The sequence below is a fragment of the Bactrocera dorsalis genome, chromosome 2, assembly GCF_023373825.1.
Source record: "Bactrocera dorsalis isolate Fly_Bdor chromosome 2, ASM2337382v1, whole genome shotgun sequence".
In the NCBI taxonomy this organism is placed as follows: Eukaryota; Metazoa; Arthropoda; class Insecta; order Diptera; family Tephritidae; genus Bactrocera; species Bactrocera dorsalis.
The window spans coordinates 88,639,600-88,658,090 of NC_064304.1; the positions used below are offsets into that span (position 1 = coordinate 88,639,600).

At 38.0% G+C, this 18,491-nt stretch overlaps 1 protein-coding gene across 8 annotated transcripts in view; it reads right to left on the reverse strand.

Moving 5' to 3' along the window:
• The window catches only part of LOC105229619 (uncharacterized), a 143,816-nt gene that overhangs the window by 47,698 nt on the left and 77,627 nt on the right, over nucleotides 1–18,491 (reverse strand). Inside the window, exon 1 of one of the 8 annotated variants that reach the window (XM_049448283.1) lies at nucleotides 4,407–4,855. The exons of the other annotated variants lie outside the window; for them this stretch is intronic. The gene's annotated coding sequence lies outside the window, so the exon portion shown is untranslated. Of the gene's footprint in view, nucleotides 1–4,406; nucleotides 4,856–18,491 lie in introns of those variants that run through there. 8 annotated transcript variants of the gene reach the window in all.

The window sequence follows — 18,491 nt, forward strand, 5'->3', positions numbered from 1 at the left end:
GGAAAATCCGTTGGCATAAGTGCATTGCATCGGGAGGGGATTACTTTGAAGGGGATGAAATTGATTTGAAAGAATAAATAAAGAATTTTCAAAATAAATACAATGTCACCTTATTTTTTGGGCACATTATTATAGCAAATCTGAAATATTGCACTGTTAAATGGTGGCTAACAACATGACGCTGTATCGAAGAAGAAGAATCGACAGACCCATAATGTGTTCCTTAAGCCTTCTTCTCTTCTGAGCGAGCTGAGTTCCAGTGAGAGCATTATTAAGCACCAATTTTATCTTGGATTAAGAGGAGGAAATCGAGTTGTTGCAAATGTATTGCATAAGAAAAATTACAACAAAAACAATAAATACTGTCAGCATTTTCTATTCGAGTGTTGCATAAAGTTGCTCAAACAAAATTATTTTCTACTCCATTTACACAATTGTTGTTGTTTATTTCCTCATATAAACCCGCAAAAATTGTCAATTCTCCTGACGAAATCAGCACAAGTGCAGCCGAAAGCAGTCTACACCGTTCGGACACACAATGCAGGCAAGATAAAAGATTGTCACAGCATGTTTGTTGCTGTTGTTATTGCAACAGCAATTGCACACATCCGTTAGCACTTAAGTCAGCTGTTACATATGCATGCGAGCTTATCCATGCTGTACACATATACAGATACATAGACATTATGCATAATGCTGTTGATTTGCATTCAAAACGTCATCGATTTCGTATTTACTTTGAATTCAGTGTGCATTGAAAGCAATTGAAAATAAGTACAACAACGATAATTGTTCGATAAGCACTGTCGCTTATTATATAAATACATAGCACATAAATATGTTTACAAGTGTCTATTTCCTTTTCACCAGCTTTTTTCTTGCCTTCTTTTACCGTCTTTCGATTTCGTTTATTGCCATGTGTGGCACGTTATTGCTGCGGCGTCGTGTTAATATTTTGTTGCATAATGGTGACGGCGACCCCAACAACATTAAGAAATATGAACAAAAAAACATATAAAAACGTCGACAATAGTTTATGAAAACTAACAAAAAATGCTAGAAAATAATTCCAAAGAAATTGCCCAGCTGGCGATTGTACGGGAGCGTACAACAATAAAAACTGCAAGATAGTAAAAAGTGCAAGTTAAAAGTTGCTTGAAAACGTGATGTTGTTGTCGTTGTTCGAAAGGCAAAGCTGAATGGAAATGAACATAGAAATGAAAATGCAGACTTGGCTTTAAGAAAAATGCTTCATAGTTACATATGTATGTATGTGCGTGTAAAGCTACATATACGAGGGCTGCTATATACATTTCTGGACTAGGCAACACTAAGTGTTTGCCAGGTGCAATCTGACACTTCCATTGGAAAGTTTGACATTTTTTAGCATAACATCACTCAGAACGTTTTGTCATTTAATCGTGAATTGTTTTATTTACAGGGAATTAAAAAATTCATCTCGGCCAAAAAATGGAATTAACTCGTGAACATTTTCGTGCGATCATTTTTCACAACTTTCGACGTGGATTATCACGACAAGAGTGCATCGATGAACTAAAATCTTTGTATGGCTATGAAGCACCATCCTATAGCACTGTGAAAAACTGGTACAACGAATTCAATCGTGGCCGACGCTCGCTCAAAGACGAATTCCGTGAAGGTCGTCCAAAAACAGCCGTTGTGCCAGAAAACATCGATGCCGTACGTGAACTGATAATGCAAGACCGTCATGTAACATACCTTCAGATAGAGGCATGCCTATGCATTTCTCCCACCAGCATACATTCGATATTGCATGAACACCTGGCCGTAAAAAAGGTTTGTTCTCGTTGGATCCCGCACAATTTGACAATCGCTCAAAAAAAGGCTCGTGTGGATTGGTGTAAAGAAATGCTGAAAAAATACGATCGCGGTGCTTCAAAAGACGTTTATAAGATCGTCACAGGTGACGAATCATGGATCTATGCGTATGAGCCCGAAACAAAACAGCAATCGACCGTGTGGGTCTTCCAAGACGAGCCAAATCCAACGAAAGTTGTTCGTGGAAGAAGCACTTCGAAGCAAATGGTCGCCTGTTTCTGCGGCAAAACTGGTCGTGTGGCGACTGTTCCGCTTGAGCAACGTAGGATGGTCAATTCTGAGTGGTACACCACCATTTATTTGCCTGAAGTCTTCGGAGAAATTCGAAAAACGAACAAGAGAAGACGAATCCTTGTGCACCATGACAATGGGTGCTCTCACACATCGGCTCAAACCAGCGCCTTTTTGACCGGCCAAAACATCATCCGCCGTACAGCCCTGACTTGGCACCCAATGACTTCTTTTTATTCCCACACATCAAGAAAATAATGCGTGGTCAACGATTTTCGTCGCCAGAAGCTGCTGTTGAAGCATTCAAAAACCATGATTTGGAGGTGTCTCAATCGGAGTGGAAAAAGTGCTTCGAAAATTGGTTTGAGCGCATGCCAAAGTGTATAAATCTTGATGGAGAATATTTTGAAAAACAATAAAACCATTTTCGTTGATAAATATTCCTATTTTCATTATTGGGCCAAAAATATATATAGCAGCCCTCGTATAAGTAGTTACTATCTGTTAATTTACTAAGAAAATGCAAGCAATTGGAAAATGAAATTCCTTTTCAAATGATTTTTGTGAAAAGACATGATTTTCCATAATTATTGCTTTAATAATGTTTTGTCATAATGGAAAAGTTTATTTCAAGCATTCAGTGTTGAAAGTTGATTTTGGCGCAAAGCAAAGACTTTTAGCACATCAAGAAACTGAGAAAATTCAGTTGTTGTTATGGCTTTGGGGAACATGTTTCTAGAATTTTCATGATAAAAGAGCGTGAGTTCAGAGTTATGAATTTCCAGTTGAAATGTTTTGTTCTTATCAGCGCTATTCTCATGCCCTCACAAAAATCACAACTCTCACTATTGTGATTTTTTTGAATTTTGTGAGGTTTGCCTTAAACTGGCTTAATTTAAAAGCTCAAATGCTCACTATTTCTTCAACATTCTGAGATGTTTGAAAGCAAACCTTACAAAATAAATATCACAACAACATCGAAAATCGATTTTGTATCTATATATACATACATACTATACATACATACATATATGACACATAGTTTTATAAACTATAAGTGTAATATATTTGCAATTCGCTGCAAGAGAAGTGTGGCCACATTGAAAAGAAAGTATGCGATTATGAGACAAGTGTTGGCAAAAAGAGTTTGCAGATGACAAAGATAAATGGTATACTTTTTGCAATTTCCCTGCCAAGACGCACGCTTACGCCGCTCTGCTGGATATTATAAATACACGATCGCTCAGCGAATACGTCCATACAAGTTTGCTGTTTGGAAACCTGACGCCAATCTATGCAATTGTATATAGAAAAAGATATATGTACCAATGTACATACATATATACCAGATACATAGGTATATAGATATATAGATAAGCAATGCAATTGAGGCAAAGCCACATTGCTAGTGTCAATATTCAATGGAATGTCGCCGTCACGCCGACACGCTGATAAGTTAATGGCATTCCTTGCAGTTTATTAACATTTCAATTTCCAATTTCCAATTGAACCAAAGGCCCAGTGCAAGTGCTACAACGTTGCCATAATTGTATGTTAAATAATTACATACCAATAGATTTCATTTTGGATGTGGCAATAAAATGAAAGAAAACGGTAAAAGTGAGTATTCGATTCGCAGCACTCGTTTGGAAATTGGACGCGTCCTGCAGATAAAATGACGACTGTGATGCAATGCTATGGCTGGCGGTAACGTTGCCAATACCGTTAAATGGGTGCATAGTCAAGACCTATGATGCACAAGGCAAAACCATGAATTTTATGTGTATGGACATCAATGATTTATCGCTAATAGTTTGGGCATTTCAGGCAGACACCTAATTGCGTCAATTGGGCGGTTTAAGCACAGTCTATCAATGTTGACAAAATGCTCGTTTATTAGTTAGGCTGCCTTTTTTGTAACTAAAATAGAATTAAGAGCTTACAATTTCGGCAGCGATCCATATGCTACCCATTGAAAAATAGTTACGGACCTCTGATTCTCTCAGGCACCACTAATTACTTTACGAATTCAATCATTTGGATTGAAACAGAGAATATACGCACATTTTTGGAAAGTTTTAACACTGTTTAATGTACATAGTTTTCTCAACTTAATGAAAATTGTTAGCAACATTTCTCTCAGAACACAACTCGTTGATATTAGCACCACTCACATCTCTATTTTTCCTGTGCTGTTTAGCTTTTATTACTTACAACATTTTTAATAATTTTTTTAATTCCACATATATTTTCTTATTAAATCTGAAAATACTTGAGGCTGTCTACTTGCTTATGGAATTTTCCTTCGTATTCACCTTCAACAAGTTTGTATGTTGTTGTTATGTGACCTGACAATAATTTGGTGGTTGCTGAGTGATATCGTGTCGCATTCACTCAATCAAAGTGCCATTCACAACGGACAATCAGCAGACAGGCAGAAGTGATTTGCAGATATGCAATTCACACACGCACACACTCTCACATTTATTTATAACAAAACTGTTATTTCGCACAGCTGGAGAGTGCAATAGCACCGCGATTGCTTTTGCGCAATTTCCGCGGTAAATGTTGCATTTGGTGTTATGTCTTTTTAATTTCGTCGCTTTTTTCAAATGTTTTCAGTTTGCACTCGGCACAATTCGCGCTGACGACAGTTTCGATTTCATTCAATAATTTCACTATTTATCACGTTTTCTTCGATTTTCACTGATTGCTGAATTGTCCCGTTGTTTCGCTGTTAATATTTGCGCTATTGTTGTTGTGATTTGGTTTCCTCACACTCACGACAATAAATTGCGGCAACAGCAGCTCGTTACACGAACGCGGCACGTAGCGGACTGTGCCGATGAACTGATCTCAGCAGCTCGACAGCTACAAAAGCAATTGCTTAGTTTGCTTACCGCTCGAAAGCGCAGTCGCCGCAAGCGTCGCTGCTTTCGCGCTTATCGAAATAATCATATTGGCCGCCGGCGCGTATACGCGATAAATAGTATTATTAGCCTTTGCCCACACACACACGCACACACACACGCCCACTTGAGCGCACTTGTAAATAAGATCTGTGTATACCAAATACACAAACACCAAATTATGAAGACTTCTTTGTTTACCTGCTCAACGCCAATTCGATAAGAGGTATTCCGCCGACTCGCTTCTTTCTTATTGTTGTTATTTTTAGCGGCAAGCGTTAATATTTATTGACATTATGAGAATTGCACAAACGATTGCTTTATTCGGCAAATTCACACATTCCGCGAGAGAAAAGCGGCTTCAGGTCTTATTTGTGTTTACCGGCCGGCGTTTGAAGTCACAATTTTGATTGAGAGCTTTTTTGATGTATTTGTTTTTGTTTTTAGAAGAAATTAGTCTCAATCTACCAGTAAATATCATTATTTATCTAACAATTGTTTTATAGAACGCAATTTTTTTTTAAATTTTTTTTTGTAATTTTCCAAGAATTGTCGAATATCACTAAAATTAGTTTTTGTATAAAAAAAAATAAAACATCGCTTTGCAATCAATTTTTTTGAAAAAGAAGCTTTATTTGGTCTGAAGAAATGGTAAACAGGGAATTATGAAAACACGAGAAAAAACACCAAGGTTAGCGCTCATCTAAAATAAGCTATACAAATAATATTGTGTCGAAGTAACATCTAGCCAGACATCAAATATGGAGGTCTACGTCGAAACAGACCCGACTTCATCAACCACAAGAGTAATGTCATTATAAATAAAACGGTTGCGGCTATCAATACCATTCGGAAGTTTTATACTTCTCAAAATTCAAAAGCTGTCCACATGGCCAGTTTCTCACGCTTTAGATAATCTCACATATACTTATACCTTTATGTGTGCGCGTATATATGCAAATATACAAATGGAAAGATTATATTTAAAACATAATTTAAATTAATTTATTTAGAAACTTATCTTCCCAGAGGAAGCCATGCTTAACGAGCTTTAATTCAACAGAAAGCTACAAGTGCACTTTGATGGCGGAAACCAAATACTATAACTAACTAAAATAATTTACATTGATAAGTTATTAATAAAAAATTAATAAAAATACATGGCTTATGATAATAACAACAAATTTGAGAGGCGTTTCATGAGCGATGGCAACTTAATTAGAAACGACATTTGTTGCCACGAAAAACGAATTTAAATAGCTTTGTGCCTCAATAAATGGCTCATTCGCTTGCAAAGCCGCTCGTCAATGCAACAGTGCAGTAGAAGCACAGGCGCCTTATGCAGTCGATACCTGAAGACAAACATATAATTAAAGAGCGATAAACAAGCATAATTGCAGGTAAGCGTAGAAAACGTCTGCGACGCCTTGCAAGTTGCCACATAAGCGACAGAGGGAATTAAAACCGAATTATGGAATCGGAATGTACTCAAATCCGGCGTTGGCGGTAAGGCGTGGCGTGCGTGTCAAGAACTGCTTACATGTGTGTATATGCATGTAAGTGCAAATGGACAAACATACATACATATGTATTCTTTATAGAAATTTCATTTTTAATGCTCGGTAGGTATGCAACCATGTAACTAATTAATAATTAAATATTCAGCGCATGCATCAAGCGGCGAAAATATGCCGCCGAAAATTTCTTTCTTTCTTTCTTTAATGAAAAAAGTAACGCCAAAGCCAATTCCAAAATATTTAAAATGAAATCAAATAAAACTTGTAAGCAGCTTGCTCACTGACCCATTTGGCGGCGCTTAATAGTACATGTGTACGCGCAAGCGCTGAGCATAAATACTTTAAGTATGCAATAAACATAAATGTCTCCGAAATGAAAACAAAATGTGGAGAAATCAATCAATATGCGCACACTTGCAGCATATAGACAGGTGTGCACATGACATATTTCCACACCCACTGGAGGACGCAACGAAAGAAATACAATCACATTAAAAATGATAATGAAGCCATCAAGTAAAATAGAAAAATTGAAATGTGAGCTAAGCATTACATACATACAAACAAACAAAGTAGGCGAGCTTGAATATTATGGGCACGAAAGTATTCGATTGTCAATAACAATGCAATGAAGTAAAGAAGTAATGAAGTACTATAAACAATATTTAATGCAATTGTACCGAAATACTATATTGATATAGTATAATGAAAGATCAAATTTGATCCGGACTGGTCTATATTCGTAAATATGTTTCTCCAAAAACGATCTTAAATGCACTTATTCATATATTAATCGATATAAGCTTCCTTTCAGCTATCATATATCGGCAATCGGAAAGTCGGGTAATAAGAATAGAAGATACTCCGTCAACAATATTTCATTCAGACATCAAATAAGTACAACCAGGGTTAATAGCATTGAAAGATGCATCTTCTGCCCAAATGGGTGTGCAATCGCTTCAAGGCCGAAGGTTTTAATGGAAAAGTTTTAGTTTTTCATTTCAATTTAGGAAAAAAAAATTTCAAATATATATATATATACATATATATGTATATATTACTAAAATGTATTGAACCCTTTTAAGGTAGTCTAGAACTCGTTGCATTAGTGAAGTTAGGGATGGGAGCTTGCAGCTTTTGAAGAGGTTCAGAACTACGGACCCAATCAGCATGAACAGAGGGACACAGTGTGGGGAAATGACAATGCACAGTAACACCCGAGAGTGTGAGTGCCGTTGTGTATGTACATACATATATATAACTGTACTTTTTCATATGGTTAGGTGCTTATAAGTATTTATTTGTGTGGAAGAATGCGGCAGTGTTTAGTTTTATTGACTCGGACGCCAGAATGACGGCATGGTTGGGCAACTGCAACTGGTCGGCAAAACCATACTGGTCCGCGAGCGAAATATACATATGTACATACACACACCTACTCATACCTATCGACATGTTGCCAACAGTTTGTGGACACCGGTGGCTGCTGGCAACTGTATTACAAAAGATAAAATTAACAAAAACTAACTAAATGATCGTTGAGGCGTGACGCAATGTCCACCTTGATAACTTTGGACAAAACAACAACAACAGAAAACGTAAAAAGTCGGCAGCTAGCAAGGGAATGAATGCGCTCATTCATGTTCGCAGCAATATACGCTCTCTGCGCTGGTGAACCATACATTTTGTGGTAGTTGTTGCTGTAGTTTTCGACTGCAGCAATGCCGTTTGCCTTTTTATTGGCATTTGAGGCATGACGAATGTGGCCGCACAGGTTAATACGCGCGCACAGTATAATTATGCGCTCAACACTGGCGGTGGTGCGTATACGCCCCGATGAACCGTAATAACCGAACACAGCGTCGAGGGGTGGCCAAAGGTTCAAAGTGAGCAAGAGCATGCAACAAATGTTGTTGGATTTTTATGATTTCCTTTTCGCGTCACAAAAAGCCAACGTTTGGCTAAATCAGTTGCCACCAAGTAGGCAGCAGACTTTTTGAGAATGATTATGTATATATGTGTGTGTGTGTGGCTTGTTGTTCAATCATCGCTCTAACCTCAATAATGTCCGCCCAGCGCGTGCTTGGAATTTGTAAAAGAAATTTATTACTTTAGATTGTAATTAGTGTTATTTATAGTTATGAACTGCTTGCAAGTACCGCTCACATATACACACAAATCGATTATTCAGCGAGGCACTTCATGGGTGTCTCACTCACTTCCCCAGTGCCAGCCAACTGCGGCCATAATGACGTTTCCACTGTGTCGCTGGCGCGTTTGCTTGGCAATCGCTGGCATTTAAAACATTTTTTGTTTAAAGCCTTCAGCAAACTGTTTTTTATTCGCTTTAGAATGTCATCGTCGTAGAATAAAAATGGAAATCGGATGAACAACAGCTACGTTCAACGATGCGGCAATTCGGTCGAAAAACAAGTGGACACCGATTAGAATGTTCAGCCAAATGGCAACAACAAGTTTACGAAGTAAATTTGGCTTGTTGTTGGTATTGTTATCGTAATGTAAGCTTTATGGCGCTGCTAAGAGAGGAAGTTATGACTCCCCCCTTCCACTTATTAGTAATTAAAATTATACATGTGTACTTCGATTGAATTGGTAAGCAAACCATGGCTCTGATTGCGGGAATATACTAGCATGTAATAATAAGCTTTGAACAAAAACGGACACAAGAATGCCATTAGTCGCCTAGTTTATCGGAGCAACAAAAAAAAAGTAATACAAAAAATCAGATGGGTATAAATTTCGATAGTATGAAATAAATCAACTAATTCAAAAAAAAAAAAACAAAAGCACCATCCCCATCTTTCAGGATCACCATCAGTTGCTGCATCATTGGAAAACATAAGAGCTGAACAAATTGAACCCATTTGGCCGACTTGTTCTGAAATAGTAGCAGGCAAATGGTTTGATATTGATATGAAGACTGAGGTTCTGGTTCCCATCTTTCTGTGACATATACCGTTACATACCGTCGTAGAATCTTCCTGTCGAGCACTTCTATAACGGCTTCATCATTCTTTTTAAAAATGAATATCTTAATAAAATTCCAGTTGAACGCTGCAAGCTGTTTAACGAGACTCGAAAATGAGCGCAATAAAGAAACTGCATAAAATGCATGCTGAAAATTAATCAAATATTATCCCGTCTCTTTGCTGGCGGTCATAAAGCTACAAGGTCTCTTTTAGCGCTAAGGCATACACTAATCAGCTTAAGAAAAAAAGCTTAAAAACTTTATTTGAACACGTTTGTAAATGTATGTATATATGTATGTATGTGTGTGTGCAACCAAACCATATATCTTTACACTAAACTTTAGAAAAAAGCTTAAAATTTTGTGACTGAGCTCTTAACTTCATACAGACATGTTATGTCAATTTGATGTCTTTGGCTTTGGCCGAAAAGTCAAATTGCAAATTAAACTACTTCCACACAAACACTTGAATTCAGTGGCTAAATAGCCGAACTGAAAGCCATAGAAGCATTACCAACAAATGAGCAATGTCAAAATATTATCAAATCGACCGAAGGTTGCCACACGTCATCAAATGCGAATTATGTCCGAAACTTTCAAACCGCAAGAGCCATCGACGAATGCAGAAGCTAAAATATGCGAAACAAAAAAAGCTATCAAATGCAACGTTGTGCCCCTGCACCCCCAACACCGTGCTTCCACAGAATCCGCACTTCGTAATGAATGCGAAAAATTTAGTAAAACTGTGTTATGCAACTCTTATACGCTTTATGGTCGTTCACACTTGAATTTGAATACGCGCTTGCGCACACTTGATCTCCACAATGACCTTTGCAAATATTTCGATGTGTTGCTTTTTGATTGGATTTTTATTTTTATTTAAATTTTGGTTTAGTTTTCGTTTGATTTGCATGTGAGCCGAATAATACGAGTATTGTACAACAAAGTTGAGTCGAGTGCATGCGAAAGTGGGCTGAATGGCTCTCAACTATGTATAATACACAGGCTTATGGGATTACCGACTATGCACAGATACTTAAGAGAATTGACGTGCTCGTAGACTTAATATTGAGTTATTTATAGCACTTTAATACTTTTTGAAATGTGAGAGCCGAAACTATTACTTGAAGTTGTATATTGAAAATGAGTGCATTGAAATGGATGTCGGAACCTAATAGTTTTGATCTCTTCCAGTTGAGTCTACTGCGAGCTAAAGCCCAACCCCCTGCAAAACCCGCTGATGAACTTTGTCAGGTCCGCGCCAAGCTGCTGACTGTCGTCACCCGTTCCACAAAGACAGCAACGGAAATTACGATAGCGCGACTAGCAGTAGATTCATGGTGCCCTCAATCAGCGTAGTTATGTTAGCTTTTTATATCCTGTGCACTGCGGCCGTGAAGGCGTTAAGTTGTATTGTTGTAATGTTTTATAACCGCCTTTATTAAAATACAATTTAATTAGCCACTTTGGCATTGCACCACTCATTCATCATAAAAATAATACTGTTATGTGGCACATACATACACACAAATCTATGTGTGCTAAAAGTGGATGTGAATTTATAAAACAAAAACTAACAAAATGCCGCAATCGCTTGGCAAGTGCGAAAAGGTGTCTCTTGCTGGCTCCGCTGATGTTTGTGGGTGCAGCAAAAGACAACAAAAACAATGATGTGTTATTAAAAACGCTTGATAAGCCACGCCATGGACGCTAAGTAGGCAGACTGGCGACTTGAAGACGGTTTAGCAACTCACACCCACATGCACGAGCACAAACAAGTGTTGCTACAGCAACCACAGCGATTTACGCTAAAGACGTAGACGAAGATTGAGGCTGAGCTGCGCTGTTGCGGCGTTTTGAATGTCAAAGGTGTTTGCAGAATTTCGCAAATTGTACAGCAGCAACAACAATAACCACACATGGACATAAATACACACATATGTACATATACATACATTGTATGTATGAACTTAACTGTAATTTTTGAAGTTTGGCTGTTGATCAAAATTATTTGGCTAGTACTGTCAGCGCGTGGCAAGTGGATCCCGACTTAGCTTCTCATAATTAATTTTGTGTGGTAACCATGTTGCCAAAATATTTACATGTGCCTTTGTGGTTGTTATTTATTATTTATTATTGTGTAGAGTTCGCGTTGTCTAGTCTTGGAAAGACTGAGGGTCAAGAGAATTGCGTCAGCACAAGCATTGAAAAACTCAATTTGAAATTTAGAATTTGCCGAAAAACTATTTTTGAAACCTTTCTAAGATATAATAAGTCCCCAACACTGCGAGATTCATGAATTAAGCTGTACGAGTATGACAAAAGTAAACAGGCCGATTCATTAATAAGAGTTAGAGCTATACGGCTTAACTTGAATTAGGGAGGAAAGGGAGAGTTAATCAAGTGGTGCTTTTAATGCCAATTCAAGTTCTGAGTTTTACTGATAACTTATGAAGAAAAAATTAAGATCAGTTCAAGCAAACTCCTAGCTCTCTTACATAGGTCAGTGACCCTTTAATTGCACCGTTCTTTAAGCATATGCTTTCAGAACATAACGGGTGATTTTTTTGAGGTTAGGATTTTCATGCATTAGTATTTGACAGATCACGTGGGATTTCAGACATGGTGTCAAAGAGAAAGATGCTCAGTATGCTTTGACATTTCATCATGAATAGACTTACTAACGAGCAACGCTTGCAAATCATTGAATTTTATTACCAAAATCAGTGTTCGGTTCGAAATGTGTTTATCGACAAATTTTGTTCAGCGATGAGGCTCATTTCTGGTTGAATGGCTACGTAAATAAGCAAAATTGCCGCATTTGGGGTGAAGAGCAACCAGAAGCCGTTCAAGAACTGCCCATGCATCCCGAAAAATGCACTGTTTGGTGTGGTTTGTACGCTGGTGGAATCATTGGACCGTATTTTTTCAAAGATGCTGTTGGACGCAACGTTACGGTGAATGGCGATCGCTATCGTTCGATGCTAACAAACTTTTTGTTGCCAAAAATGGAAGAACTGAACTTGGTTGACATGTGGTTTCAACAAGATGGCGCTACATGCCACACAGCTCGCGATTCTATGGCCATTTTGAGGGAAAACTTCGGACAACAATTCATCTCAAGAAATGGACCCGTAAGTTGGCCACCAAGATCATGCGATTTAACGCCTTTAGACTATTTTTTGTGGGGCTACGTCAAGTCTAAAGTCTACAGAAATAAGCCAGCAACTATTCCAGCTTTGGAAGACAACATTTCCGAAGAAATTCGGGCTATTCCGGCCGAAATGCTCGAAAAAGTTGCCCAAAATTGGACTTTCCGAATGGACCACCTAAGACGCAGCCGCGGTCAACATTTAAATGAAATTATCTTCAAAAAGTAAATGTCATGAACCAATCTAACGTTTCAAATAAAGAACCGATGAGATTTTGCAAATTTTATGCGTTTTTTTTTAAAAAAAAGTTATCAAGCTCTTAAAAAATCACCCTTAATTTCGGAGTACGCATTGTGTAAGTATTGTTGAAGATTATAAAACAATATTTAGCAAAAAATAGTGAAAAAGCCGATATCTTGTAGAAAATAAACAAAAGTGTTCTCAGCGCTAGCAAGCCACGCTCGTTTCACTACCAATCTTTCGGTTTCATTTCACTCATTTTATCGTAGAGCCAATTCTAGCTCCCTCCCTCTTCGCCTTTAACTACAGACCATGTGTAAGTGTATACACAAGCACATTGCGCTGTCTTAATCGCATCTCTTTTGGTAATTCATTTAAGAATTCTAAGCCGCTTTCAATTCCAGTTAATTCACGGCAATGCCAATCGTAAATTCAACCAACTGACCGACTTACACGCTTATAGACAGAGCGCTACTTGTCTACTTGTCCGGTTTGCTGTATTCGAGCCCGCGATTCGTAGCCCACAGCGTGCAGTACGCCGTTTATAATTGTTGTTTACATTGTTGTTATTTCTAGCTGGTTTTTTCGAACCCGTTTTCTTTTTACTGGCAACAGCTGTGTGTAAGTGTAATTGCAGCGATATGTTAAGCGTTGTGGAGCGAGAATTTTGCTTTTCAAGTTACTTCATGGCATTTCTCAAGTAAAATGGTGTTCATATACATAGGTTGCTAGTATTTCCTTTTATCTGTTTCAAATGCATTTTTATGACAGCGTAATTTCTTTTAGAGATTTGTCGGAGAATTGCTGAAATACAACTTGAAATTAATTGAGGAATCTACGAGCAGCTATTAAAATTGCAAACTGCTCTTTGAGAATGCTTTAAAATCAGAAGAAGTTTTGTATGGAGTGACGCATATCCTCTATACAAATGCTTGACTTTATTCTCGATGCTGTAATCCCCTAACAAAATCCTTTGTGTCAAGTTAGACAGGTCAAAAATCTTCAACTTCTACAAAGGTTTAAACTTTTCACAATTGTGAAGAAATTCATCAAACAAATTGGGAGATTGTCATTTGTCCCTCGAGAGTAGAAAATTACCCACCCATTAATGCATTGTTATTAGCACATGTTATGACTCTGACATGTTTGAACAATTAGTTTTAGGTCTTCAGCGATAAGCCACAATTGCTTCTTAAAATTCCGCTTCAGCGGAATGCTTCAAGCCAAAGCTGGTAGCATTCCCAAGTGCAAAGTGGCAATTCTTCTACTGCAAATACGCATTTAGTTAAGTTATCTAATCTTCTGCGGATAATAGAATGAAAGCATTTCCAAGAACTGAGACAAGCACTTAAGTGCGCATTTAAATTGCCTAAGCACGTCCAGCCCAGCAGTGCTTAAGTACTGCAAGTGCCAATGTAGTATCGGCTAAAGCCTGGCTAAGCCCCTAAACAATGTAACAACAATTTTTGCATGCGAGGAGAAGAGCGAAGAGTGACAAAACAGTGTTTTGAATAGTCGAAGAGTTGGTGTGGAAGCTAATATCACAAACTGTTTGTAAGTTTTCATACAACCAAAGTTACCGACCTTGAGTTCATTTCGCTTAGCTATACGGGTACATGCAAACACACTAACAACACGAATATCATGATTTTTTCGTTTGGTTGCATAAGCGCCCGAACAGTGTGTGCAATAACGGAATTCGTTTGGGATCCACGAATCTCAACGGTTTTTAAGTAAAAAACTGTGAAAGATGGCAAAGCGCTAAACAAAAAAAATATTTTTAATAACATTTCGGGATCCCGAAATTATATTTTTGAGATTGCTTTGGAATCGGGATATCAAAAAATGTAGCCGTATGCCTGATTTGCACTTACTTGGAATAAAAAAGCTGCAATGAATGCGTCTCTTACCTAAAAAAAAGAAGAGAAAGAGAGGGAAATATGAATAAACCGTTCAACAAAAAAGGTTGATTTGATTAGTTTTAATAACGGAAATCTGAAGCAAAAAATGAGAATGCATTTATTGTTGTTTTTACCCCTACTTTGTTTTTATTTATATACATATGTATGTATATGTAAATGTAACGAAACATTGCAAAAATTATGAGTGCAACCACAAGCATTACGAAAAATTTGACATTAAACAAAAACCACATACAAATAATTGCAACAATGCGAGTACAACAACCTCTCAATGGCAACACAAACAACAGAAAAGAGCTGAAGTGTGAGAAGAGGCGTCGACCAACGTGCCACAAACATGATGGATACATTGCACAGGCTTACACACATAATGTATAACTCGATATACATATATACACACACACACAAACACGTGCAACATTGCTCACTGCAGGTGTAATGGGTGGCTATCGACTGCTGTTGTTTATTGTTTAGTTGCTGCAACGACATTTCCATCTGATTAAGGCTGAGCCGAGTTGAGCCGCGCTGAGCTTTGGTGCGGCGCAAAGCTAAATCGGACGTGGAACATGATTAGTTGTTGGTTTTTATTGGCGTTTCGTTGTAGACAAGCTTCTTATATGGAAATCTCATGCAGTTTAATGCTAACGCGTCGATTGTTGTTGTTGTTTGTGCTGCTTAGTTTACATTTGCGCGCTGTTATGATTCTACGCTGGCCTTTAGGCGACTTATTGGCCGCGTTTGTGGGCAATCATCGCGCAATTACCAGTTGCTGGCTCTTGTTTGTTGTTGCTTGCTTGGTAGTTTTTTTCCATCGAAATTCCTTAAGTTGCAAATTGACAAATCAGCAAGTTGTTGAGTTATTGCGGCAGCGTTGAACACCAACAAATGCAGCAAGTTGTTAAGCCAACTGCAACATGCAGCGATTGGCAGGGTGTTGCAAGTTGCAGTTGCACAGAGTTGCATATACAGTCAATGGGGTGCAGTTATAAAATGGGAGCGTGCATTCTCTGCTTGGGTGAGGGGCAAAAGCACGCAAAAGTTACGCCATCAAATCGTCTATTTAAATACCAGCGACAATTGGCCAATTTCTAGTTATGTGGTAATTGCTGTTAACAGCTGTCGCAACACACACACAGCCACGCCGAGATAGTCACAAGCGAGATGAAAATTATGGTAAGAATAAAGATTATCCACATCTCTAACGGTATTAAACGTGAGTCGTTTGGCCGGCGCGTTGGTGTCTAAGCTTTTTGATTTTTTTTTCCTAATTTTTCAACAATTTCAGCGTAAGCAGTTACAACTTTAGTTCAAAGGTAAAAAAAATAATACGTTTTTGTTCTCTGTTTGTCATTGGTGTCATGGAAATGAGTTTTGATTTCGAAATTGTTTTGCCTATTCACAGTGAGCGGTTGATTATTATTTATGAAGTACAGGCCTTTGGAACATTGTGAAGGAAGTCAATATAAATATTGTCTCGAAAACATATGTTCCTTAAGAAGGGAAAAACAAATGTGTATTTTTTGGAGTAGTGAATTAGTTACTAAGAGAAAGGAGTATTTTTCGACCCAATCGTTAGGAACCAACTCAAATTGTTATAGATTATATACTACAGAAGTGAGCGTCTTGCGCGCTATCTGTTAGGCAGAATCAGTTAAGGCAAAACTTCTGCAGCCTGACTCATGCCTGCCAGATGACTCACAGTTGAGCAGTCAAACATTTATTTCTTTCTCCATCCCCACCAAATCCACATATCGTGCCTATTTCACCACTTTCTGCCCCGCACGCCAAGTCAGCGGGCTGGTTTCTTCGCAACGCAGCAGACGCAGCTTGAATACGAACGCCGTAGTTCTATTGCCATTTAAAAAGCTCGCCAAGTGATAGTTTGTAACTGCAGATGGCAGTAAATCATGCGGCGCGAAAAGCAAGAATGTGGCCTGCCATGAATTCCGCAACGCAAGCCAGGCCACCGTACGTACGTATGCGTGTGTGTGCGTTTAAGATACTCTTTGCCTATCGTTAAGTGGCTGCTCAATTAAAAATTCACATAACGTAAATTTATCAATTTGAATATTCAGCTACCGCACAAATCCACATCGCCATCCACTTGCCGCATGGCGCGCACAGTAGAGGCAGAGAGAACGAGAGCTAGAGGGATTGCGTGCAAAGCAATTGGGCGGCTAACACAGAAGGCTGTGGCCGGAGCTAAGCTTCTCGGCGCAAACTTGCAAATGTCATGCGAGCAGGAACCATTAGCTGTGTGCAGAAGAGCAGTCTCTACATATTAAGATATATGTACGTAGATATGCATGTTCGTAAGTGCAAATGTTCGCAAGTGTGGCGCAGCCCCAACCGCAAGACTCATCAGCCGTGTGTGGTTCATTTAATTAACATAAAAAGGCCAGTCAGCAGACAACAGTCAGCGCAAAGTGAGATCGTCCGCCACAGCTCCCCGCCCGGTTTGTACACATGGGCTCCGTGGCATGTAGGCAAACATTCCACGCAGCCAACTGTTTACATTCTTGCAGACAGTTATCGGCTTCATTCTGCTTACAATGAAGTTGTTGATTGACTATTATTGCCAATTGTTGGTTGTTGATGGAAAATTTGCATTCTTGTGGGGAACCAACAGTCACTTGACAGTACTGGTGAATATGTTAGTAAATATGTACACATGTATGTACATATGTTTTGCATAAAAATCTCCAATCCATTTTGAAAACTCAGCTAAAATGTTGTGAATAATTACGTAAATTGCCTAATGACTATTACTTTGGAAGTTTTCTTTCCTCCAACATTAGAAGTATTCTCACAAGAAATTTGTTTCCGCTCTTGGTATTAATGAGCGTAGCGTAAAATTATTTGGTGGGACATAGAGAACTTTTCTAAGGATAAACCGAACGTGGTTTAAAGGATGAAAGTTTCATATGGGCGTGACTCCATCCATATTTTGGCGACTTTTATATTCCAGAACATGTCTAGTTAAGTAGATGATAAAACAATAGTTAACCCATATCCTTCTTCTTCTAATATTTGGCAACCCTTTTCAAAAATTGGCGAAATCCCGCTTTATATCTTTGAATATTTTTCATATAGTATACCTACTTTGAAGTTCAAAGTTTATTCGCCGAACTTTTTACCAAATACAGACTTTTTTTTGCTAAATATTTCATGTATGATTTGGTGCCTTCTTTCGGTCCCTACCATCTAATTAAAAAACAATAATGTATTGTATAATTTCTTTTCGATGGAATTAAGAAATTTAATAATAAATGCGGTATTTGGATAACTTATATAATATTTGACAGTCATTTTACGAAAAATATGCGCTTAGCTTATTAAAACTCCATACAAATAAATGAGCTAATCAAAGTCACATTTCAATAAAAAGACAAACCAAAACACTGGAATGATTTCCGGTCATTATTCGATTTCAGTAAACAAATTACTTGCCACACGGCACAAACAAAGATGCGGGGAGAAATAAAAAATCCAATTTCAACCACCAAATTGACTGCAAGACTTAAAATATATAAATAAAGATTTCAAAACTGTAATTTTTACTTTTGTTGTCGCCCACAAGCCAAATAAACCACACAAAGCACACTGAATGAATGACAAAGACAGACAAGTGAAATACACAAATGATATATGGTCCAGCTGTTGCAAATTCT